Source organism: Eucalyptus grandis, chromosome 6 (genome assembly GCF_016545825.1).
Source record: "Eucalyptus grandis isolate ANBG69807.140 chromosome 6, ASM1654582v1, whole genome shotgun sequence".
Classification (NCBI taxonomy): domain Eukaryota; kingdom Viridiplantae; phylum Streptophyta; class Magnoliopsida; order Myrtales; family Myrtaceae; genus Eucalyptus; species Eucalyptus grandis.
The window spans coordinates 18,304,415-18,332,064 of NC_052617.1; the positions used below are offsets into that span (position 1 = coordinate 18,304,415).

The window sequence follows — 27,650 nt, forward strand, 5'->3', positions numbered from 1 at the left end:
AGATACAATAGAACTTATCCAATTTCAGACAATCATCACCTTGCAGCAGATCACTACTTGTCAAGTCTAGCAAAACTCCGACCTGTGAGAGGATCCGGGCTAGACAATAATCAACCCTCAAAGTTAAAAAAACCGAAGAACAAATTCCAATCAAGACCAGCAAATTTCAGCCTATCACCCAAAAGACTACTGGTTCATCATCTCAACCCAAAAGAGACAGCAAAAGGATCATCAGTCTTCCAAAAGCCCAACATCTAGTTTTATAAAACAAACTGACCGGTGTCATGGTATTTATTCGTTCTTGCCATCGTCAGAAAAATAGTTCACTCCGAGGGGGAAACAAACCACTGCAAATTCACCAAATACCAGAATCTAGAAGCAGATCATAAAACAATTGTACAGAAAGTGGGTTCTTTAAAGAATCGGAGGAGGAGCTAAACCAAACACTTCCCATAACAATGTCTCCCAATGAGACTGAAGGATGAGGACATGAGGGAGGGACTATTTCTAGGAAGGAGACACCGGCAAGCGAATCCGGCTTGGATAATGATCCGTTGTGGCGCATACACCTTGCAAAGAAAGAACCATCACAGATCATACATCAACCAAACGGTGACCTCCGGAGGAACAAGAATCGGGTTCTGCATTAATTGGAAAATTATGGGATTGGAGAACAAATTTCCATTCAAACCGGTAACTGCCTCGAGAGACAATAGAACTTATCCAATTTCAGACAATCGCCAGCTCGCAGCAGATCACCACTTGTCAAGTCCAGCACAACTCCAAGCTGTGAGAGGATCGGGACAAGACGATAATCAACCCCCAGTTAAAAAAACTGATGAACAAATTCCAATCAAGACCAGCAAATTTCAGCCTATCGCCTGAAAGACTACTGGTTCATCATCTCAACTAAAAAGAGACAGCAAAAGGATCATCATTCTCCAAAAATCCCAACGTCTGGTTTTATGAAACAAACTGACCGATGTGATGGTATTCATTCGATCTTGCCATCCTCAGAAAAATAGTTCACTCCAAGGGGGAAAGAAACCACTGCAAATTCATCAAATACCAAAATCTAGAAGCAGATCATAAAACAAGTGTACAGAAAGTGGGTTCTTTAAAGGATCAGAGGAGGAGCTAAACCAGACACTTCCCATAACGATGTTTCCTGATGAGACTGAAGGATGAGGACACGAGGGAGGGACTATTTCTAGGGAGGAGACACCGGCAAACGGATCCAGATTGGATAATGATCTGTTGTGCTGCGTACACCTTGCAAAGAAAGAACCATCACAGGTCATAGATCAACCAATCACTGACCTCTGAAGGAACAAGAATTGGGTTTCGCATTAATCGGAAAATTATGGGTTTAGAGAACAAATTTCCATTCAAACCAGTAACTGCCTCAAGAGACGATAGAGCTTATCCAATTTTAGACAATCCTCAGACAAACAGTTTTGCTCCAAGGGGAAAGGAGCCACTGCGGATTCACCAAATAACAAAATCCAAAAGCAGCTCGTGAAACAATTGTACAGAAGGATTGATCGGTCATTGTATTAAGAAAGCGTCAAAGGAGGAGCTAAACCAAACACTCCCATTACGGCATCACGGCATCCTCAAGAGATATGATCCAAGAGGAAGGAAAGAAGGCGCGCACTGCTCATCCACCGAACAAGAAGAATCCAGAGCGAGCTGGTCAAAACAACGACGCATAACGCAAAGATCAATCGATCGGTCAATTAATCGCTAAGTGATCAAAGGGACGAGGCGTAAACCAAAGAAATCCGATAAACAATAGGCAAAGTAGGCCGAGCCAAACCCTCAAAAATCTCCGCAACATTGAGTTCTCTGCAACCAGATGATGCTTCACAAAGTCCCCCATCAACAGTCAAATCGGGACCATCGCTACTTCTCCTCCTCTCTGGAAGACGAGGATACCGCCAGACACCGACAGAGATGCAAGCGAAACCCTCGAGAATCTCGGCGCCACAGATGATGCTTCCACAAAATCAAGACCGAGATGGCGATCGGACCCCATCAACAATCAATCAATCGAGAAACGGAAAAGAAAAAGGGAGAAGGGCCGACGGAGAACGCTCTCAATCGGGAAGACGACGATATCGCCAGTCGCCATGGCGAGAGAAAAGAGAAGAGGGGAATGCGAGCAGAACCAGAAACGCATCATGAAAGTCGGAAAGGGGAGAAGGCCCGTTATTCATAGGGAAGGATTCACCGACTTCGCATTGACCGTCCGATAATTAAAAAAAAAATCTGAAACAGGGGTCGGGATTGGACGGCTGTGATCTGCTGACGGTTTAATTCAGGAAAGTCGGTGGGCTGCCGATTCCGACCGTTGCTTGAGACGCTCGCGGTGCCATCGGTCATTTATCATTGCGTAAAGAATCGGGAAGGGACGCTCGCCGCGTGTCCCGACACGACGTCATCAAAGAGAGAGACTTGAACTGGCACCCAAAATAAACCACTTATACGAAAAATACCCAGGAGAAGCAAAGCGAAAGCTTGCTAAGTCAAATACACTAAACACAAACCAGGTCGAATTCAGAATGATCTGCAACAAAAGGAGTCCAACTCACAACATGAGAGAATTATATGTTCATTGAATCTCCTCTAATCCTTGAAAATAAAAGAATCAGACAATCCCTATAGAAAGATCTAGAACCCGCTCATCACTCCAATCCAAAAAGGAAAACAACAATTCAGTAGCTCAACTAAACATAATTGCATTAAATAATAACCTCCTGCCTTCCCAACTCAAGAACTTGGATTCTCTAACAGTTTTGATTACACGGTCCTTAATTGGATCGCTCTAAACTGGAACAAGCACACGTGGAAAACTGAATAAGTCCATACAGCATGGAAGCCACAAAATTAGTATGATCAGAGGGAGACCTGAACCTTAATAACTTTGATAAGCTGTCTATCCAAAATCAGAGCCTTCGCCAACATTATTCTGTAGATAGACCCAACCAGATGCTTCAAAATTCATCCCTTCAAAGCAAATACCAAAGCAAATGAAACCGATCATAAGGCAACTGTCTAGTATCTCCAGATGACTTCGAACAACCCCCGTAGAGCCGATGAGAAAGAGATACAGTAAATATCTGGTCGACAGATCATCATTCGCAAAGGATCAGGATGCAATTGGACATGTATAAGTTCATAGCCCTAAACAGCTGTGAATTTAGTTTATATATACGAAGTAGAAGTTCACCCGTCGTACATTAGGTATCATAAGAGATCAGAAGGGGTCCATGCTCGCAAGATATGTTAGAACCTCAAACCAAAGCTTATTCACTGCAGGATTGTTGTCTGCCCCTTCAGTTTCACCGATTTAAAAATAACTACAAAATTTGACAAACATGGCAGCCGAGCACCAAGTGTCTGCTCCTCCCAGCTTGACCAGCCATGTCTACTAACAGCATACACGAAACGACACAGCTTTGTGATGAATAAGAAATGAGAGAATCAGCAGAAAGGAAAGAACCGGTCCGAGCGCAAGCAATGCCAAGGAAGTTATGTCCATATGGCTGTCCGGTCAACATCCCCATGTGAGGCCTGATCACATATGCCAATCATGCAAACAGGCAAGAGCACAGCGCAGTCCATCTTTTCAGAATGAGATGCCAACTTGGGTCCTTGCAGAAAAGCCTTCATTGTCCCATTGATCAACAGGAACCTAAAATATTCACAATTTAGGTCCTCAAGGTGGCACACTACAAACTAAAAACAACACATCTCACATACAAAAACCCTCACTTGTAAACTGTCCCCAACAATGACGTAGCCAGAAGAAAGTATTATAGCAGTGGAGAATATTGGCTAAGCAAAAACCCATACAGATATCTTATTGCAACTAAGGAGATTTAGTACTCTCCTTTTGCAAGTATGTCCAACAGAGAGGCCATCCAATGACAATCAGCAATCTTTTGTCAAACTTCAAACCCTCAAAGCATAAGTCAAGTTTGTTCTCACACACCCTATCATAGCATGGCCAAAATATTAATTAATTAAGGATTCATCCATGTACACATATAGAGTGAAGACATCAAAGGAACCAAATCCAAAAAGGGGGAGTTTATCCAATTTCAAACAAAGCGCGGACTCCACAATTCATCAACTTAGCCACACAGAAAAAGCTGAATTGTCTTCTTTCCACTCCAAGGGAATCAACTGAGGAATGACATTCAACAAAGTGCCTACGCAGCAGGAGTTTATCAAAATTTCAGCTCTTCACCTGGTCCTCAAGATGATCAAGGACACTGCCCATACACCAACCCAACCGAAGATAGATGTGAATAGATCGTCAAACTCAAGAAAAGCTCAGTCATTCTAAGTAATAATCAACCAGCCTCATCATATATACCATTCCCTAGAATCCACAAAAATGGCTGTTTATCCAATTTCAAACAATCATCAACTTACCCTACAGAAGAAGGCAATAGATCACCACTTCTCAAACCTGGCAAAGCTTCCTGTAGAGGAATTAGAACTCGATAATAATTATCACTGCTCCCCAAAGATAATCAACTGAAGACAAACTTAAATCAAAACTACAAGATGCCTATAAATCCTCAACATTCGCTCATCCTGAAGATGCAATCAGAGAAGACTACTTCAGAACTCAAGAAAACAAAGACTGCATATTAGATCACCTCTCCTCCAGGAAGCCCAATTACCTTCTTCCATGTTAACTGACCAGCTTCTATGTATTTGTCATTCTTAGATGACATGCTCAGATGAAGAGATCGCTACAAGAGGAAAGATGCAACTGCCAATCCACATAAATCCATAATCATTATGATAAACTATTTAAAAGGATCAATCTATTGATGAACCATCCAAGAACATCACTTTATAAGTGAACATTCCATGCTATACTTTTGGTAAAATTTTGACAAAAGGTAAATGCTACCCCACATAAACAATGTAAAAAATAAATATTTTTTGGAAAAGAACCTCGCCTGCAAGTTCCAAATAACATAGGGAAAAAGGAGGCAATATGTCACATAAAAATAACATCTCAGCATAGGAAATTACCATGCAGACAACATCAATCTCATAAAATATAAACACAAAAGGAACCTAACAAAAATTCTTCAAATAAACCAAATTTAACATTATATTGACACAAAATTCAAGCAGACGTACACACCAAGTCAAAACAAACGTATTTCAAAATGAATGTGTAACAAAGTCTGTTGAAAGGAAAAAGTCCATGATAAATAAAATGCAGGATAGTTTCCATCAAAGAAAAAGGTAAGACATACTAATCAAAAGTTTCCAATCCAATCGCAAAGATAATATAGGCTCTAATCTACCAAAGAACAACTGGTATCAGCCATCAGCTTCCATTAAGAAATAGAAACAATATAAGAAAGATTAGGAATGCAAATTGTGATAGATATCTGAAGTACATCATTTCAATATAAGATGCTACCAGTTTGCCCTGAAGTGAAACCAATTGCGTAGACCTTTCCAGACAAGAAAGAACTCTGAAAGGAGAGATTGTCCTATGAATTAATCCTTATGCAGCAAGAAAGAACCATCACTGACCACAGACACTCCATCTCGATATTGATGAGGTAAGGTATTGCCTTGACCAAACTATGACCTGCGAAGAAACGAGAGCAACTGATCGTTCCACCTCAACTAGATGATAACCACCTTAACTAGACGATAACATAAGTGGAAGACAAATTAGAAATTTATGTTTATGCAGCAAGAAAGAACATCACAGATCATAGACGCTCCATATCGAACTGGCCACATAAAGCATTGCCTCAACCAAACTCTAATCTGCAAAGGGAAGAGAACTAGATCTAATCTTTCGGATTAACAAAGAAATAACAGAAGTAAAGGACAAGTTCCTTTCAAACCAAAAACTGCCCAAAATTCGGGAAGCGGGAGCTCATCCAATTTCGAACAATTATCAACTCAGCCCCACAGAAAACGCAACAGATCACCAGCTGTCAAAACCAGTAAACTTTCAATTTGTAAAAGAAGCCTAGAAGGTTGTCGAAATTTCAGTCCATCGTTTGTCCTGAAGAAAAAAGGCTTCTTTAGATGATCAACTCAACCACAAACAGTGCAAGATAGATCAATAGTCCACCAAAAAGCCCAAATGTCATATTTTTTGTAACCAACTGACCAGCTGCATCATATTCATTGTCCTCTCAGACATCATCCTCAGAGAAAATGATTGCTCCAAGAAGAAAGAAACCACTGCCAATTCAAGGAATAGTTAATACCAGAATCAGCTCATAATACAATGGAAAGATCAATCAATGATAATTCAACCAACGGTCAGACGAGCAATAACCCTAACAATGCCCACAACATGGCAGAGTTCGATAAAGGCCAGGCATCACCTTCAAAAAATAACATAGCGTAAATAGAATCAGACCGATTTTAAAATCAATCTAAGAAATAAAAAGAAAAGAAGAAAGGCCAGGAGCGCATTTTCAGGAAAGATGTCCCCTCTGAAGAGTAAGGGCGTCAGCTGATTGAGGAATGCACACACAATCATAGACACACAATGAGAACATGAGCAAAGGACTATTTCTGGGAAGGATACACCAGCAAGGGATCCGTATTGGATAGTGATCTGCTGCAGTGCGTACACCTTGCAAAGAACCATCACAGGCCATACATCAATAAAACACCAACCTCCGAAGGAATGAGAATCGGGTTTCGCATTAATTGGAAAATTATGGGACTGGAGAACAACTTTCATTCAAACTGATAACTGCCTCGAGAGACAATAGAGTTTATCAAATTTCAGACAATCATCAGCTCGCAGTAGATCACCACTTGTCGAGTCTAGCAAAAATCCAAACTGTAAGAGGATCAGGACTAGATGATAGTCAACCCCCAAAGATAAAAAAACCGAAGAACAAATTCCAATCAAGACCGGCAAATTTCAGCCCATCCCCAGAAAGACTACTAGTTCTTCATCTCAACCAAGAAAAAAGACGCCCAAACATCAAAGTTTTATGAAAGAAGCTGACCAGTGTCATCATATTCATCTTCCTCAACATCCTCAGACAAGCAGTTTCGCTCCATGGAGAAAATAAGCCACTGTGGATTCACCAAATATCAAAAATCCAGAAGCAGCTCGTGAAATAGTTGTACAGAAAGTGAGTTTGATAAAGGATCAGAGGAGGAGCTAGACCAAACACTTCCTATAACAACATCTCCCAATGAGATTGAAGGATGAGAACATGAGGGAGGGACTACTTCTAGCAAGGAGACACTGGCAAGTGGATCCGTATCAGATACTGATCTGTTGTGGCGCGTACACCTTGCAAAGAAAGAACCATCACAGATCATACATCAAACAGACCTCCAAAGGAATGAGAATCGGGTTTCGCATCGGAATTATGGGACTGGAGAACAACTTTCATTCAAACCGATAACTGCCTCGAGAGACGATAGAGCTTATCCAATTTCAGACAATCATCAGCTCGCAACAGATCACCACTGAGTCGAGTCTAGCAAAACTCCAACCTGTGAGAGGATCAGGACTACACAACAATCAACCCCCAAAGATAAAAAAAAAACCGAAGTAACCAATCAAGACCAGCAAATTTCAGCCCATCCCCTGAAAGACTACTAGTTCATCATTCATCATCTCAACCAAGAAAAAAAGACGGCAGCAAAAGGATCATCAGTCCTCCAAAAGACTCAAGCATCCCTGTTTTATGAAAAAAGCTGACCCGTGTCATCGTATTCATCGTCCTTGACATCCTCAGACAAACAGTTTCGCTCCATGAAATAAATAAGCCACTGCGGATTCACCAAATAACAAAAATCCAGAAGCAGCTCCGTCAAACAATTGTACAGAAAGTGAGTTTGACAAAGGATCAGAGGAGGAGCTAGACCAAACACTTCCTATAACGACATCTCCCAATGAGATTGAAGGATGAGAACATGAGGGAGGGACTACTTCTAGCAAGAAGACACCGGCAAGTGGATCCATATTGGATACTGATCTGTTGTGGCGCGTACACCTTGCAAAGAAAGAACCATCACAAATCATACATTGACCAAACACAGACCTCCGAAGGAATGAGAATCGCGTTTCACATTAATCAGAAAATTATGGGACTGACGAACAAATTTCATTCAAACCAATGACCGCCTTGAGAGACGATAGAGCTTATCCAATTTCAGACAATCATCAGCTTGCACCAGATCACCACTGAGTCGAGTCTAGCAAAACTCCGACCTGTGAGAGGATCAGGACTACACAATAATCAACCCCAAAAGATAAAAAAAACCGAAGAACAAAATTCCAATCAAGACCAGCAAATTTCAGCCCATCCCCTGAAAGACTACTAGTTCATCATTCATCATCTCAACCAAGAAAGAAAGACGGCAGCAAAAGGATCATCAGTCCTCCAAAAAGCCCAAACATCCCTGTTTTATGAAACAAGCTGACCGATGTTGTCGTATTCAACGTCCTCAACATCCTCAGACAAACAGTTTCGCTCCATGGAGAAAATAAGCCACTGCGGATTCACCAAATAACAAAAATCCAGAAGCAGCTCGTCAAACATTTGTACAGAAAGTGAGTTTGATAAAGGATCAGAGAGGAGCTAGACCAAACACTTCCTATAATGAAATCTCCCGATGAGATTGAAGGATGAGAACATGAGGGAGGGACTACTTCTATAAAAAGGAGACACTGGCAAGTGGATCCGTATTGGATACTGATCTGTTGTGGTGTGTACACCTTGCAAAGAAAGTCACAGATCATACATCGACCAATTTTAACAGACCTCCGAAGGAATGAGAATCGGGTTTCGCATTAATCGAAAAATTATGGGACTGGAGAACAAATTTCATTAAAACCAATAACCGCCTCAAGAGACGATAGAGCTTATCCAATATCAGACAATCATCAGCTTGCACCAGATCACCACTTAGTCGAGTCTAGCAAAACTCCAACCCGTGAGAGGATCAGGACTACACAATAATCAACCCCCAAAGACAAAAAAAACCAAAGAACAAAATTCCAATCAAGACCAGCAAATTTCAGCCCATCCCCTGAAAGACTACTAGTTCATCATTCATCATCTCAACCAAGAAAAAAAGACGGCAGCAAAAGGATCATCAGTCCTCCAAAAAGCCCAAACATCACTGTTTTACGAAACAAGCTGATCGGTGTCGTCATATTCATCGTCCTCAACATCCTCAGACAAACAGTTTCGCTCCACGAAATAAATAAGCCACTGCGGATTCACCAAATAACAAAAATCTAGAAGCAACTCATGAAACAATTGTACAGAAAGTGAGTTCAATAAAGGATTAGAGAGGAGCTAGACCAAACACTTCCTATAATGAAATCTCCCGATGAGATTGAAGGATGAGAACATGAGGGAGGGACTACTTCTAGCAAGGAGACACTGGCAAGTGGATCCGTATTGGATACTGATCTGGTCTGGCGCCTACACCTTGCAAAGAAAGAACCATCACGGATCATACATCGACCAAACACAGACTCCAAAGGAACGAGAATCGGGTTTCGCATTAATCGGAAAATTATGGGACTGCAGAACAAATTTCATTCAAACCGATAACCACCTCAAGAGATGATAGAGCTTTATCCAATTTCAGACAATCATCAGCTTGCACCAGATCACCACTTAGTCGAGTCAGGACTACACAATAATCAACCCCCAAAGATTAAAAAAAAAAAAACCAAATAACAAAATCCAGAAGCAGCTCGTGAAACAATTGCACAGAAAGTGGGTTTGATAAAGGATCAGAGGAGGAGCTAAACAAAACACTTCCCATAACGACGTATCCCAATGCGATTGAAGGATGAGAACACAACGGAGGGACTATTTCTAGGAAGGAGACACTGTGGCAAGCGGATCTGGATTGGATAGTGATCTGTTGTGGTGCGTACACCTTGCAAAGAAAGAGCTTATCCAACTTCAGACAATCATTAGCTCCCACCAGATCACCCCTTGTTGAGTCTAGCAAAACTCCAACCTGTGAGAGTATCAGGACTAGACGATGATCAACCCCCAAAAATAGAAAACCGAAGAACAAATTCCAATCAAGGCCAGCAAATTTCAGCCTATCGCCTGAAATACTACTTTCATCATCTCAAGCAAAAAGATGAAAGCAAAATGATTATCAATGCTGCAAAAATACTAAACACCCGTGTTTTAGTATTCATCGTCCTTGACATCCTCAAACAAGCAATTTCTCCCTAAGGGGGAAAGAAGCCAACTGCAAATTCACCAAATAACAGAGATCGATAGGTTATTGTATCAATAAAGGGCCAAAGGAGGAGTTAAACCAAACACTTCCCATGAGAACATCCTCTGACGTCAAGAGATATGATCCAAGAAGAAAGAAGCCACACTCCCAATTCACCGAACAACAGTAATCCAGAATGCTGGTCAAAACAACAGCACAAAGTTCAATCAATCAGTCGATGAATCACTAAGCAATCAAAGGACAAGGCGTAAACTGAATAATTCCAATAACCAATAGGGATCGTAGGCCAAGCGAAACCCTCAAGAATCTCCACAACAGGGGTGGGTCTCTCCAACCAGATGACGCCTCACAAAATCAAGACCAAGATAGCAATCAATCAAGAAACGGAAACCATAAAGGAGAAAGCAGCAGTTTTGCTCTAAGGGGAAACAAGCCACTGCAGATTCACCAGATAACAAAATCCAGAAGCAGCTCGCCAAACAATTGTACAGAAAGATTGATGGGTCAAAGGAAGAGCGCTAAACCAAACACTTGCTGCAACAGCATCCTCTTACGAAAGAAAGAAGCCACACTGCCAATTCATCAAACAACGAGAATTCAGAATGAGCAGGTCAAAACAACAACCCAAAGTTCAATCAACCGGTCGATGAATCACTAAGCAATCGAAGGGACGAGGCGTAAACCAGAGAAATCCGATAACCAAATTTTGATAAACCATCCAAGAACATCTCTTTATGAGTAAAAATATTCCATGCTATACTTTTGGTAAACTTTTGGCAAAAGGTAAATACTACCACATAAAACAATGTAAAAAATAAATATTTTTTGGAAAAGAACCTAGACTGCAGGTTCCAGATAACATAGGGAAAAAGAGGCAATATGTCACATAAAAATAACATCTCAGCATAGGAATTTACCATGCAGACAACATCAATCTCATAAAATATAAGCACAAAAGGAACCTGATAAAAAATTCTTCAAATAAACCAAATTTAACAATTTATTGACACAAAATTCAAGCAGACATACACACCAAGTCAAAACAAATGCATATGCAAGAAACATATTTCGAAATGAATGTGTAACAAAGTATGTTGAAGGGAAAAAGTCCATAATAAATAAAATGCAGGATGATGTCCATCAAAGAAAAAGATAAGACATACTAATAAAAAATTTCCAATCCAATCCCAAAGATAAAATAAGCTCTAATCTGCCAAAGAACAACTGGTATCAGCTATCATCTTCCATTAAGAAATAGAAACAATATAAGAAAGATTAAGAATCCAAATTGTGATAGATATCAAAAGTACGTCATTTCAAAATAAGATGCTACCCGTTTACCCTGAAGTGAAACCAATTGTGTAGACTTTTTCAAACAAGAAAGAACTCTGAAAGGAGAGATTGTCCTATGAATTAATTCTTATGCAGTGAGAGAGAACCATCGCTGAGCACAGACTCCATCTCGAAATTGACGAGGTAAAGTATTGCCTTGACCAAACTATGACCTGCAAAGAAAAGAGAACAACTGATTGTTCCACCTCAACTAGATGATAACCACCTTACTAGACGATAACATAAGTGGAAGAAAAATTAGAAATTGATGCTTATGCAGCAAGAAAGAACATCACAGATCTTAGACACTCCATATCGAACTTGCCCACGTAAAATATTGCCTTAACCAAACTCCGATCTGCAAAGGGAAGAGAACTAGATCTAATCTTTTGGATTAACTAAGAAATAACAGAAGTAAAGGACAAGTTCTATTCAAAGCAATAACTGCCCAAAATCTAAAAAGCAGGAGCTCATCCAATTTCGAACAATTATTAACTCAGTCGAACAATTATTGACTCAGCCCCACAGAAAACACAACAGATCACCAGTTCTCAAAACCAGTAAAACTTTCAATTTGTCAAAGAAGCCTAGAAGGTTGTCAAAATTTCAGTCCTGAAGACAAAAGGCTTCTTTAGTTGATCAACTCAACCACAAACAGTGCAAGATAGATCATTAATCCACCAAAAAGCCCAAATGTCATATTCTATGTAACCAACTGACCAGCTGCATCATATTCATTGTCCTCTCAGACATCATCCTCAGAGAAAATGATCGCTCCAAGAAGAAAGAAACCACTGCCAATTCAAGGAGTAGTCAATGCCAGAATCAGCTCATGATACAATGGAAAGATCAATCAATGATAAATCAACCAACAGTCAGACGAGCAATAACCCTAACAATTCCCACAACATGGCAGGGTCCGAGAGAGGCCAGGCGTCACCTTCAGAAAATATCATAGCATAAACAGAATCAGACCGATTGTAAAATCAATCAAGAAATAAAAAGAAAAGAAGAAAAGCCAGGAGTGCCATTTCAAGAACAATGTCTCCTCTGAAGAGTACTTCTCAAATGGTGTCAGCTGATTGAGGAATGCACGCACAATCATAGACGCACGATAAGAACATGAGGAGGGACTATTTCTAGGAAGGATACACCAGTAAGCGGATCCATATTGGATAGTGATCTATTGAGGCGCATACACCTTGCAAAGAAAGAACAATCACAGGTCAATACATACATCAATAAAACACCAACCTCTGAAGGAATGAGAATCGGGTTTCACATTAATCAGAAAATTGTGGGACTGGAGAACAAATTTCATTCAAACCGATAACTGCCCCGCGAGACGATAGAGTTTATCAAATTTCAGACAATCATCAGCTCGCGGTAGATCACCACTTCTCGAGTCTAGCAAGATCCAACCTGGGAGAGGATCAGGACTAGATAATAATCAACCCCCAAAGATAAAAAAACCGAAGAACAAATTCCAATCAAGAACAGCAAATTTCAGCCCATCCCCAAAAAGACTACTAGTTATCATTTCAACCAAGAAAAAAGACAGCAGCAAGAGGATCATCAGTCCTCCAAAAAGCCCAAACATCCCTGTTTTATGAAACAAGCTGACCAGTGTCGTTGTATTCATTGTCCTTGACATCCTCAGACAAACACTTTGGCTCCATGGGGAAAAGAAGCCACTGTGGATTCACCAAATAATAAAAATCCAGAACCAGCTCGTGAAACAATTGTACAAAAAGTTTGATAAAGGATCAGAGGAGCTAGACCAAACCCTTCCTATAACGACATCTCCCAATGAGATTGAATGATGAGGACAAGGGAGGGAATACTTCTTGGAAGGAGACACGGGCAAGTGGATCTATATTGGATAGTGATCTGTTGTGGCACGTACACCTTGCAAAGAAAGAACCATCACAGATCATGCATCGACCAAACACAGACCTCCGAAGGAATGAGATTCAGGTTTTGCATTAATCAGAAAATTATGGGACTAAAGAACAAATTTCCTTCAAATCAATAACAAACTCAAGAGACGATAGAGCTTATCCAATTTCAGACAATCATCAGCTTGCCGCATGTCAAAAACTCCGACCTGTGAGAGGATCAGGGCTACACGATAATCAACCCCCCAAAAATCAAAATACCGAAGAACAAAATTCCAATCGAGACCAGCAAATTCAGCCTATGGTCCGAAAGACCACTAGTTCATCATCTCAACCAAGAAAAAAGACAGCAGCAAAAGGATCATCAGTCCTCCAGAAAGCCCAAATATCCCTGTTTTATGAAACAGGCTGACCGGTGTCATCGTATTCAACGTCCTTGGCATCCTCAGACAAACACTTCCGCTCCATGGGGAAAAGAAGCCACTGCGGATTCACCAAATAATAAAAAAATCCAGAAGCAGCTCGTGAAAAAATTGTACAGAAAGTGGGTTTCATAAAGGATCAGAGAATGAGCTAAACCAAACACTTCCTATAACAACATATCCCGATGAGATTAAAGGATGAGGCCACGAGGGAGGGACTACTTCTAGGAAGGAGACATCGGCCAGTGGATCTTTATTGGATAATGATCTGTTGTGGCACATACACCTTGCAAAGAAAGAACCATCACATATCATACATTGACCAAACACAGACCTCCGAAGGAATGAGACTCGGGTTTCACATTAATCGGAAAATTATGGGACTAGAGAACAAATTTCATTCAAACCAATAACTGCCTCGAGAGATGATAGAGCTTATCCAATTTCAAACAGTCATCAGCTCGCACCAAATCACCACTTAGTCGAGTCTAGCAAAACTCCGACCTGTGAGAGGATCAAGACTACACAATAATCAACCCCCAAAGATATAAAAAAAAAAAAACCGATGAACAAAATTCCAATCAGGACCAGCAAGTTTCAGCCTATCGCCTGAAAGACTACTACTTCATCTCAACCGAGAAAAAAGACAGCAGCAAAAGGATCATCAGTCCACCAGGAAGCCCAAACATCTGTGTTTTATGAGACAAGCTGACCAGTGTCATCGTATTCATTGTCCTTGGCATCCTCAGACAAACACTTTCGCTCCATGGGGAAAAGAAGCCACTGCAGATTCACCAAATAATGAAAATCCAGAAGCAGCTCATGAAGCAATTGTACAGAAAGTGAGTTCAATAAAGGATCAGAGGAGGAGCTAGACCAAACACTTCCTATAACGACATATCCTGATAAGATTGAAGGATGAGGACATGAGGGAGGGACTACTTCTAGGAAGAAGACACCGGCAAGTGGATCTGAATTGGATAGTGATCTGTTGTGGCGCGTGCACCTTGCAAAGAACGAACCGTCACAGATTATACATCAACCAAACACAGACCTCCGAAGGAATGAGAATCGGTTTCGTATTAATCGTTAAATTATGGGACTGGAGAACAAATTTCATTCAAACCGATAATCATCAGCTTGCAGCATATGTCACCACTTGGTCAAGTCTAGCAAAACTCCATCCTGTGAGAGGATCAAGACTACATGATAATCAACCCCCAAAGATAAAAAAAAACTGAAGAACAAAATTCCAATCAAGACCAGCAACTTTCAGCCTATCACCTGAAACACTACTAGTTCATCATCTCAACCAAGAAAAAAGACAGCAGCAAAAGGATCATCAGTCCTCCAAAAAGCCCAAACATCCCTGTTTTATGAAACAAGCTGACCGGTGTCATCGTATTCATCGTCCTTATCCTCAGACAAACACTTTCGCTCTATGGGGAATTGAAGCCACTGCAGATTCACCAAATAATAAAAATCCAGAAGCAGCTCATCAAACAATTGTACAGAAAGTGGGTTTGATAAAGATTCAGAGAAGGAGCTAAACCAAACACTTCCTATAACGACATCTCCCGATGAGATTGAAGGATGAGTACATGAATGAGGGATTACTTCTAGGAAGGAGACACCGACCAGTGGATCCTTATTGGATAGCAATCTGTTGTGGCGCATCCTTGCAAAGAAAGAACCATCACAGATCATACATCGACCAAACACAGACCTCCGAAGGAATGAGAATCAAGTTTTGCATTAATCGGAAAATTATGGGACTGGATAACAAATTTCATTCAAACCAAGAACTGCCTTGACAGACGATAGAGCTTATCCAATTTCAAAAAATCATCAGCTCATGGCATGTCACCACCTGTCAAGCCTAGCAAAACTACAAACTGTGAGAGGATCAGGACTAGACGATAATCAACCCCCAAAGATAGAAAACCAAAGAACAAATTCCAAACAAGTCCAGCAAATTTCAGCCTATCGCCTGAAAGACTACTAGTTCATCATCTCAACCAAGAAAAAAGACGGCTGCAAAAGGATCATCAGTCCTCCACAAAACCCAAACATCTGTGTTTTATGAAACAAGCTGACCCGTGTCGTCATATTCGTCGTCCTTGACATCCTCAGACAAACACTTTTGCTCCATGGGGAAAAGAAGCCACTGTGGATTCACCAAATAACAAAAATCAAGCAGCAGCTCGTGGAACAATTGTACAGAAAGTGGGTTTGATGAAGGATCAGAGGAGGAGCTAAACCAAAAAATTCCTATAGTGACATCTCCCGATGAGATTGAAGGATGAGGACATGAGAGAGGGACTACTTCTAGGAAGGAGGCACCAGCCAGTGGATCCTTAATGGATAGTGATCTGTTTGGCGCGTACACCTTGCAAAGAAAGAACCATCACAGATCATACATCGACCGAACACAGACCTCTGAAGGAATGAGAATCAGATTTCGCATTAATCGGAAAATTATTGGACTGGAGAACATATTTCATTCAAACCGATAACTGCCTCGAGAGATGATAGAGCTTATCCAATTTCAGACAATCATCCACTAGCACCAGATCACTACTTAGTCGAGTCTAGCAAAACTCTGACCTGTGACAGGATCAGGACTACACAATAATCAACCCCCAAAGATAAAAAAAAACTGAAGAACAAACTTCCAATCAGGATTGAAAGACTACTAGCTCATCATCTCAACCAAGAAAAAAGACAGCAGCAGAAGTATCATCAGTCCTCCAGGAAGCCCAAACATTCGTGTTTTATGAAACAAGCTGACTGGTGTCATCATATTCATCGTCCTTGGCATCCTCAGACGAACACTCCCGCCCCATGGGGAAAAGAAGCCACTGCAGATTCACCAAATAATAAAAATCCAGAAACAGCTCGTGAAACAATTGCACAGAAAGTGGGTTTGATAAAAGATCAGAGGAAGAGCTAAACCAAACAATTCCTATTACGACATATCCCGATGAAATTGAAGGATGAGGACATGAGAGAGGGTCTATTTCTAGGAAGGAGACACCAGCCAATGGATCCTTTATTGGATAGTGACCTGTCGTGGCGCGTACACCTTGCAAAGAAAGAACCATCACAAATCATACATCGACCAAACACAGACCTCCGAAGGAATGAGAATCGGGTTTCGCATTAATCGAAAAATTATGAAACTGGAGAACAAATTTCATTAAAACCAATAACCGCCTCAAGAGACGATAGAGCTTATCCAATTTCAGACAATCATCAGCTCGCACCAGATCACCACTTAGTTGAGCTAGCAAAACTCCAACCTGTGAGAGGGTCAAGACTACACAATAATCAACCCCCAAAGACAAAAAAAACCAAAGAACAAAATTCCAATCAGGACCAGCAAATTTCAGCCTATCGCCTGAAAGACTACTACTTCATCTCAACCGAGAAAAAAGACAGCAGCAAAAAGGATCATCAGTCCTCCAGGAAGCCCAAACATCCGTGTTTTATGAAACAAGCTAACCGGTGTCGTTGTATTCATCATCCTTGGCATCCTCAAACAAACACTTTCGCTCCATGGGGAAAAGAAGCCACTGCAGATTCACCAAATAACAAAAATCCACAAGCAGCTCGTGAAACAATTGTACGGAAAGTGAGTTCAATAAAGGATCATAGGAGGAGCTAGACCAAACACTTCCTATAACGACATATCCCCAATAAGATTGAAGGATGAGGACATGAGGGAGGGACTACTTCTAGGAAGAAGACCTGTTGTGGATCCGTATTGGATAGTGACCTGTTGTGGCACATACACCTTGCAAAGAAAGAACCATCATAGATTACATCGACCAAAACACAGACCTCCGAAGGAATGAGAATCGGGTTTCACATTAATCAGAAAATTATGGGACTGGAAAACAAATTTCATTCAAACCGATAATCATCAGCTCACACCAGATCACCACTTAGTCGAGTCTAGCAAAACTCCGACCTGTGAGAGGATCAAGACTACACAATAATCAACCCCCAAAGATTAAAAATAAAAAACAGAAGAACAAAATTCCAAACAAGACCAGCAAATTTCAGCCTATCGCCTGCTAGTTCATCATGTCATCAGTCCTCCAAAAAGCCCAAACATCCCTGTTTTATGAAACAAGCAGACGGTGTCATCGCATTCATCGTCCTTGACGTCCTCAGACAAACAGTTTCGCACCATGGAGAAAAGAAGCCACTGTGGATTCACCAAATAAAAAAATCCAGAAGCAACTCATGAAACAATTTTACAGAATGTGAGTTTGATAAAGTATCAGAGGAGGAGCTAGACCAAACCCTTCTAGCAAGGAGACACCGGCAAGTGGATCCATATTGAATACTGATCTGCTGTGGCACGTAAACCTTGCAAAGAAAGAACCATCACAGCTCATACATCGACCAAACATAGACCTCTGAAGGAAAGAGAATCGGGTTTCGCATTAATCAGAAAATTATGGGGACTGGAGAACAAGTTTCATTCAAACCAATGACTGCCTCGAGAGACGATAGAGCTTATCCAATTTCAGACAATCATCAGCTCGCACCAGATCACCACTTAGTCGAGTCTAGCAAAACTCCGACCTGTTAGAGGATCAGGACTAAACAAAAATCAACCCCCAAAGATATAAAAAACCCAAGAACAAAATTCCAATCAAGACCAGCAAATTTCAGCCTATCGCCTGAAAGACTACTAGTTCATCATATCATCAGTCCTCCAAAAAGCCCAAATATCCATGTATTATGAAACAAGCTGACCAAACATCCATGTATTATGAAACAAGCTGACCAGTGTCATCGTATTCATCGTCCTCGACATCCTCAGACAAACAGATTCACACCATGGGGAAAAGAAGCCACTGCAGATTCACCAAATAACAAAAATCCAGAAGCAGCTCATGAAACAATTGTACAGAGAGCGGGTTTGATAAAGGATCAGAGGAGGAGCTAAACCAAACACTTCCCATAATGACGTCTCCCGATGAGATTGAATGATGAGAACACGAGGGAGGGACTATTTCTAGGAAGGAGACACTGGCAAGCGGATCTGGATTGGATAGTGATCTGTTGTGGTGCATAAACCTTGCAAAGAAAGAACCATCACAGATCATACATTGAGAAAACAGACCTCCGAAGGAATGAGAATTGGGTTTCCGATTAATTGGAAAATTATGGGACTGGAGAACAAATTCCATTCAAACCAATAACTGCCTTGAGAGACAGAGCTTATCCAATTTCAGACAATCGTCAGCTCGCACCAGATCAGCACCAGATCCCCACTTGTTGAGTCTAGCAAAACTCCGACCTGTGAGAGGATCAGGACTAGACGATAATCAACCCCCAAAAATAGAAAACCAAAGAAAAAATTCCAATCAAGACCAGCAAATTTCTGCCTATCGCCTGAAATACTACTGCCATCATCTCAACCAAAAAGATGAAAGTAAAATGATCATCAATGCTCCAAAAAAAAGAAACACCCGTGTTTTAGTATTCATCGTCCTTGACATCCTCAGACAAGCAATTTCGCCCTGAGGGGCAAAGAAGCCAACTGCGAATTCACCAAATAACAGAAAAATCGATAGGTTATTGTATCAATAAAAGGTCAACGGAGGAGTAAAACCAAGCACTTCCCATGAGGACATCCTCTGACGTCAAGAGATATGATCCAGGAGGAAAGAAGCCACACTCCCAATTCACCGAACAACAAGAATCCAGAATGATCTGGTCAAAACAACAGCGCAAATTTCAATCGATCGGTCGATGAATCACTAAGCAATCAAAGGACAAGAGGTAAACCGAATAATTCCGATAAACAATAGGCATCGTAGGCCAAGCGAAACCCTCAAGAATCTCCGCAACAGGGATGGATCTCTGCAACCAGATAACGCCTCACAAAATCAAGACCGAGATAGCAATCGATCAAGAAACAGAAACCAAAAAGGAGAAAGAAGCCACTGCGGATTCACCAAATAACAAAATCCAGAAGCAGCTCGTGAAACAATTGTACAGAAAGATTGATGGGTCAAAGGAGGAGCGCTAAACCAAACACTTGCTGCGACAGCATCCTCATACGAAAGAGAGAAGCCACACTGCCAATTCACCGAACAACAAGAATCCAGAAGAAGCTGGTCAAAACAATAACGCAAAGATCAATCGATCGGTTGACGTATCAAAGGACGAGGCGTAGAACCAATAATCCCGATAACCAATAGGCATTGTAGGCCAAGCGAAACCCTCAAAAATCTCTGCAACCAGATAATGCTTCACAAAATCAGACCGAGAAAGCAATCGATCCGCCAACAACAATCAATCAAGAAACGGAAACCAAAAAGGAGAAAGGCCGACGGGGAAACGCTCAATCGAGACCATCGCTACTACGTCTTCTCTCCGGAAGAAGATGATATCGCCAGACGCCAATAAAAATCGTAGGGCAAGCGAAACCCTCAAGAATCTCCCGCAACATAGGGGTGGATCTCTGCAACCAGATGATGCTTCACGAAATCAAGACAGAGAAAAGCAATTGGCCCCCATCAAAAATCAATCAATCAAGAAACGGAAAACGAAAACGAAAACGAAAACGAAGAAGGGCCGACGGAGAACGCTCAATCGGGAAGACGACATCGCCAAGACGCCATGGCGACAGAGAGGAGAGAAGGAAAACGCGTAATGAAGAGGCGATGGAGAGAATGGAGAGAACGGAGAGAACGGTTACATATATAGGGAAGGATACACCGACTTCGGAATTGACCGTCCGATAATTAAAAAAACATCCGAAGCAGGAGCGGTGATTGGACGGCTGTGATCTGCTGACCGTTTGATTTAGGAAAGTCGGTGGGCACGCGGTGCCTTCGGTCATTTTATTGCGTAAAGAATCAGGAAGCGACGCTAGCCACGAATGTACCTGAACACGTGTCCTGACTTCTTCCTGCCGCTTTCCCCCTGAAATTTAGAAATAAAACAGGAAATATTATATGCGCGGCTACTTTCTTTCGGCTGAAAATATCGCGCCTGATCACAACACGACACATATATTCTATTATCAATGTCAGCAATCCGACGGTTCATATTTATAAAAATAAGCTGATAATAAAAAAAAAAAGTCTAATCAAGACTAACACTAATCGCTTTAAACAACAAAAATAGCGAGACAATGAATTATTAATTATATTTACTCAATAAATTATTAAAGAGTCATGTAAGATTCTATTTGAAAGTTTCAAGTTGTCTAGGCTAAAACAAATGTCAAAAAATGTTGAAAAATAGAATGTCAAAAATGATAGCAAAGCTTAGTTGGTCAATCGCTCTCGATTGATCTCAAAACTCAAATTTATAGCATTGCAATTAAGACTATATTTTATAGAAGGCCCATATTTTTCATTCTTCTTTCGTGCCAAAATTTTTGAAAATATTTTAATAAACAAAAATGGCCAATATGTAATATGATAAATATTCTCCTTACTCTTATATATATGTTGGATTTTTAAGTATCCTCCCTTGGAGAATAAGATTTTTTTTTGGTCGTCTCTACTCTACGCCTACTCTACACTCACTCGCAGAGACTTGCGCCCGCCTCTTGCGGGCGTGAGAGTCGCAACCCACTCTCTAAACTTACGCGTCACCCCTCATCCTCGGAGAATGTGGGGACAAGCCCTCACCTCCCCTTCCATGTTAGAAGGGTGACCACTGGGGCGAACCCCCAGTGGTTCTTGGAGAATAAGATTAGATAAAACTTTTCTGCTTTTAAGGGTGAAATGGAAATTTGAGAAGAGATCTAACGAAATATTTGCTCCCATTGGAGGTGTTAAAGGACCTGGGAAAGAAATTTGAAACAAATTTGAACGGTTAGATCTTCTTATGATAGAATTAGATGTTCAGGATGAAATTGGGCACTCTTTACAAGATTGGGATTTATCCTACTATTTAGTGATTAGTAGGAAAAGAACTTTCGAGATAATTCAACCATGTGAACAACTTGATTGCAAAGAAAGAAAAGGTGATCAAACCTGGATAGCTTTCTACCAGCACAATCTTGTTCAGGACAAGCAACTCTCCACCAACAAGAACCTCTTTTCTCTCCATCGGGGCCCTCATCCTCAAATTTGGCCAAAGTTGTTGAAAAGTTCTTGTGCCCCTTTTTTATCTTTAGATTATATTATCACACCATTCCATCTTTACAAATTCTTATCAATCCATGACTGCTTAGTTTATGAGTTTATAAACGAGTGTCAAGCCTTAAGCTTGTTATCTATGGAAGATTTGCCATGATTTTTTGTCAATTTAAGATATTTTTGCTACTATTTCATGCTAGGATTCTACACATGATAGTTTCAATTGCAAATGAGAAAGCACATTGTAATTTGTTATCCTTGATTTTATAACAAATTTGTTGACCATTTGTCACGGGTCAATAGATTCCTTGGTCACGGAATAACCTTAATGGCACTTGGCGAGCAAAATTCGCTCAGCAAGCATTTTTTCTATAGTTGTTCCAATGAATAGTACAACAAATAACTCTTTTATACGGAAATTATACCACACTCAACTTCACTCAAACATCTAGTTCTTCGAGTAAGACGACAAATCTCTTTAGGCTCAATAATTGGTTTCGGCTTGCCACACCCTCATCATGAGAGCGGAATAAATTATCATCTATTTGCAAAGCAACTAAAATAATTTGACTCAATTCTTGTGTCAATTTATTCATCTCCTTCACCATTAGAAGATTATTTACTAGCAAAATCCATAGGAGCATTTCAAACTTTCACATTAGATATTAACGAATGTCTCTTTTTGTGAGAAGATTTTCCAACATTAATAATAGATGAAGATATCATGTTTACCAATTACGACTTGTAAAATCTTTAATTTAACATGTGAGCTAAGTAACGAAGGTTTTATCACAGTTACCAAAAAAAAAAAAAGACAGGTTTTATCACTGTCCTGTCATCTCATATAAACCTAGATCACTGACACGGATAAAAGAATAAATAGCCCACAAAAAGATGCACACGAAAATTTACGTGGTTCGGCCAACTTGACCTACATCCACGGATAAAAGGAGCACATTATCATTATGAATTGAGAATTACAATACGGCAACCATCTAGATTCAATTGCTCCCTTGGCAACACACATTCCAACAAATTCTACATCCATCTCGACTTTACTGAGCAGTAACAAGTGGTCTGGTACCGCTCTCCTCCGGCCACACCACAATGAAGATAACTCTTATCTTCTAGATGTTTCTGTTGACTTAACCACGACAAAAGGAAACAAAGCATTCAGCAGAGCAGCAGGTTTTCTACTCCAGATGGGATATGGGATGGTTCTTTAATCAAGACAAAATTGCATTCTACGTAGCCAACATATTCGCCATAGTTGCACTCTAGCAAAATTCAACGGCCGCCGCATTGCTGAAAGTAGCCTTCCTCACCGCAAGTTTTCACCAGTTCTGAGGTTGGCACGATAGTTGCATAACCAGTGCACTAATGTCCAGATTATAGACGGAAAGACCCAACTCTGTTTACAAAACGCATGCTAAAAACTTTCTTGTGCCACAGAAGCTCCTTTTACATATGAATACAAACGTCACATTTGTAAAAGGATCCAGAACAAGTGTCATAGCCCATCTTAGTACAAAGGACATGCGTCACGCTAAAACTCACCCCTCTCATCAACATGGATTTGCAGAAAGTTTGTGGACAGTTCACTAACTTTGATACTACCTCCTTGCAATTAAGCGTGGCTCTGCCACCACATAATATACATATATATTAACAATGTCAGAAAATTGCAAGAGATGATGAAGTAATGAAGAAGCTAAGGAACACAGATCAATGGACCTGGCTCCAGACAGATTCGAAATCAGCATGACAACCTGGAGCTGAGGTGCATGGAAATAGAAGATCCCAGCTTCTTCACATAAACAGATTCAAGATCTGCAAGATGACCCGCTTCTCCCAGTTGTCATCCAATGAAAGAAATAACAGTTAAAGAGAGAGAGCGTCATAACTTCGTTCAAACTTCAAATTAAAGAGAGGGATTCTGAAAGGAGTTAGATACAAACATCAAACTTCTACCGATAGCTCCATCATCATAATCATGGGTCCTAAAGATGTTTACAAATTTAAGTGTTCAAGTAAATCTCAAGACAGTAGAGTAATATATGTTCAGAGTCAGATGAGATTGCATCGTGCTTAACCAACTGTGAAGGAAAACCATAGGCAAACCCCACAATGAATTCAGGTCCTAGGAGGCGATGGAGATACACGAAGACCTCTACATCAGTATGAAGATCTGCAGGCGACTGGCTTCTCAGTAAGTTCTCAATATCACTTCACTGCTGATAATGCAAATGATATGGCCTTGCAAGGTAAGCATCAATGAGAAGGAAAACGACTAATAGGAACAAATATTTAGAAATTGTCTCTTGATCATAATTAGGGAGCTTTCATATAGCTACATGGTCAAGACAGAAATTCTCTTGATCAGAATTAGAGCTTTCATATGGCTACATGGTCAAGGTAGGTACCAAACTTAATACAGAACACTAATTGTGTAACAAAAACCGGGTTACTATAATGAACAAATGCAAGTGCTCTGCATTGATAGAGGTTGTCAATAGTACCAGGAGCTGGACGCAAGTAAATACTTCCACATCTAATAGCATTCACAATAACCATGCTTGGGGAGCATTTCCCAGAGAGACCTCAACATACTGGCTGGCAAGAATCTGTATAACCAAAGAAGGAACATTACTCACTATAAATGGATGAGGTAGCAACACTCTTGAAGATCACCTGGTATATGCTATTCAAAGGACCATCCATTTCCCCGACATCAGAAGAAGAGAAATGAGTAAGACAGGTTTTGTGAAACATATCCATCAGGTGAAAATCTTGTTTACATCATAAGGGAATCGAGGCGATGACAATTAAATAACAAAGAAAAGAGAATAGAATAAATCCCATATCCGACTGAAGCAATTTCCCAGAAAGATAATAACCTCATCCATCTGCAACCAACCAGTCATTTCAAGAGAAATTACCACTAAGGAAGCGCACCAAATGCTACCAATCCAGCCTAAGGCGAGTATTGTTCTTACAGTGACTCTGAAATACTTGAGACTCCTACAATCAGTAAATCTTCTCTGTCCTAGTCAAATTCCATAGCTATTGAAGACCAGGAAGAAACCGTATCCATATAAAAGCAATTTGTTTCCAAATTGTCCCACTTATTGACGATGCATTGTGATCAGAACTGAATAAAAAACCCCAGTCCCAATGACCCATCTTGACAAAATTGAAATCACCATTATTTTGGAAACCAGTGAAAGTTTCAAGAGATCTGTTGATCGATGGCAAGCGTCACTTCAAAATTTCATTCTTATTCACCGACACCAGAATCTCTTGTTCATAAGAGAAAAAAACTCTGGAAAAGAGAACCAGAAGCATCAAGTCCTTAGATATTCAGCCGAAAGTCTACAGCTGGAGTCTTACCGGAGATATCCCCTCCAATAGTTAAAAGTAACTATTTTTGGAACAGAAAACCATTGTTATCAGAGCGTTGAACAGAAAAGCAATGATGGACAGCTTGCTAAATCCCAACACAACTGCAAGCAGAGAGCCTCAACCCACTCCCCTCAAATGAGCAACCTAGCCCTTCCAGTTATTGGTAGGATGCCCATATTTTAAGCACATGGTAGAAGAGACCCATTCTGGTTTCAAACCCATCCAAGTCCTCCAGTGAAAAATTCCTTATTGGGATCAGGCATGCACGTATTATGCCTGTACCACAGACAACCTTGAATATGGGAACAAGCAATTCGTCTCTCTGCCCTTGGTCTGATGTGTTAAAAGCCTCATGAACACATGACAAAGGCACATTGACAAAGGTAAGACAAGGACAACATTGGCTCTGTGAACACGCAATTCATCTTGTGCTCCGTGTGTCCCATGGGCTATAAAAAAAAGCCTCCACATTGGACTTTATATCATCTCCAAAAAAGTTAAATTCTTAGGCAAATCATGGAATCTTCCATAAAAGGCACTCTAGAAAACCATATGCAGGAATAAATATGACCAACATCATAATCAACCCCAAACCAGAAGCCAGAAGGAGACGACAAATAAGGAATTTGTTATGTCTCTTCTCAAGTTCATCAGACCTGAAGTCACCCTGCAAACAGCATCCAAACTGGGAAACTGACAATAAATAGTTACACATGCCATGCGCGCATGTCATGTGAAGTCTTAGTTCCTCAAAGACCTAAGAGAAAGAGCAAGAAAGGAGCCACCATAATATTTCCTTTCAGATAATATCCAAACTCCATCCATCTAATTCTGCTAAGCATTTTTTCTCTTCCGTAACTCAACAGTGTTCAAGTTGCATGTGCGTAAAGCAAGTGCAACCCCACCAATTCAATGGCTGCAACTCTAATCAACTTCAGAGTCCTAATCAAAGGACATCAACAAGACAAAGAGACTGCCAAACATCTAACAACCCAATCAAACAGCCTCTAATCCACTAACAGCAAAATGTCAGAAGATGATACAACCCAATACGAATGTGAACCCACCTAATGCCAAGACAGGTTCTAGCCCTGAAAATGTCTGTATAGGTCAATCCAATTTTGAAGTAAAAATCGAAAAAAGAACACATAAAAAAATGGAGTACAGAGAATGGCAGTCACTACTGTGCGTCCTCAAGGCCTGACTGATTCAGGAAATCCATCCCAGTATAATATGTCCAGTTGCCATTCTAATTTCTGTACCAACAGAGAAGAACACAAAAAGTGCTAGAATGAACACTATTAAATACTATTGAGATACAAGACACGATCTGCAGCCCACTTCTCTTTAAATTCATCCAAAGAGGTAGCCACCCATTTTTCAGAGTGAACAACCATCGAGAAAAGAGTTTCAATAGAAATGGATAACCTATTCTCTTGTTAGGAGAAAACAAAGATGGCTTCTGCATGAAAGAAATGGCAACAAATCCAATCTTCATTGCAGCAAAAAGTTATTGGACAGCAGGCACCAAAAGCAGTAGTCTCAATAACCTTACACGGACAGCAGGCATCCACCAAGAGACATCCATTCTCATAGAAAATGTTTTTTGGCAGACACCGGTAGAAGGAGAAGATATCCAATTTTGAGAGAGAATATCCAGCAACACCATCATCAACATAGCCACAGTAAATGGTAAAAAACGCTGCGCAGTAGTGACCATACTTCCATAGATATTGCTTTTCCTAATGTCCACATCTACAGGAGCTTAAGGTGCAAAGAATAATGATTGCTTGATAATGAAAAATGCCTGAAGAAACAATATGCAAAATTTTAACAAAAAGCAATAAGGAGTAGTGAATATGAGAATCGAAGGCAAAGTTCTCCAGATAAAAAAGGTTCCTACTGTTGAAAATCAGAATAATCCATTATCTTAACTGAAAAAACATACTGAAAGATCTAATTGGCAAAAGAAAACATGGAAATCAGATAAAAAGAGCTGGTACTAAAAAATATACCCAGTGCCCATGTGGCCAAATTTGCTGAGGTACTCATGCTAATAACAATAAGCCAGCCACACTAACAAATTGATCTATATGCAAAATGCTTGCAGCATCATTCCTCTTCATCAACTTGGAAGAAATTTCAAGGAGAAAAAAGTAATTACATTTAATCTGGCAAAGAAAATACATCTTTATGAGGATTTCCTTCTCCTAGTGGGAGGC

General features: G+C 40.5%; 1 long non-coding RNA gene across 1 annotated transcript; it reads right to left on the reverse strand.

Moving 5' to 3' along the window:
- Positions 1-22,933: 22,933 nt before the first annotated feature.
- On the reverse strand, positions 22,934-26,469 carry LOC120294738. Its single transcript, XR_005552028.1, has 2 exons — positions 23,761-26,469; positions 22,934-23,665 (listed from the first exon to the last, which is right to left on the reverse strand). It is a non-coding gene; the product is annotated as an uncharacterized LOC120294738 (long non-coding RNA).
- Between the last annotated feature and the right edge of the window lie 1,181 nt (positions 26,470-27,650).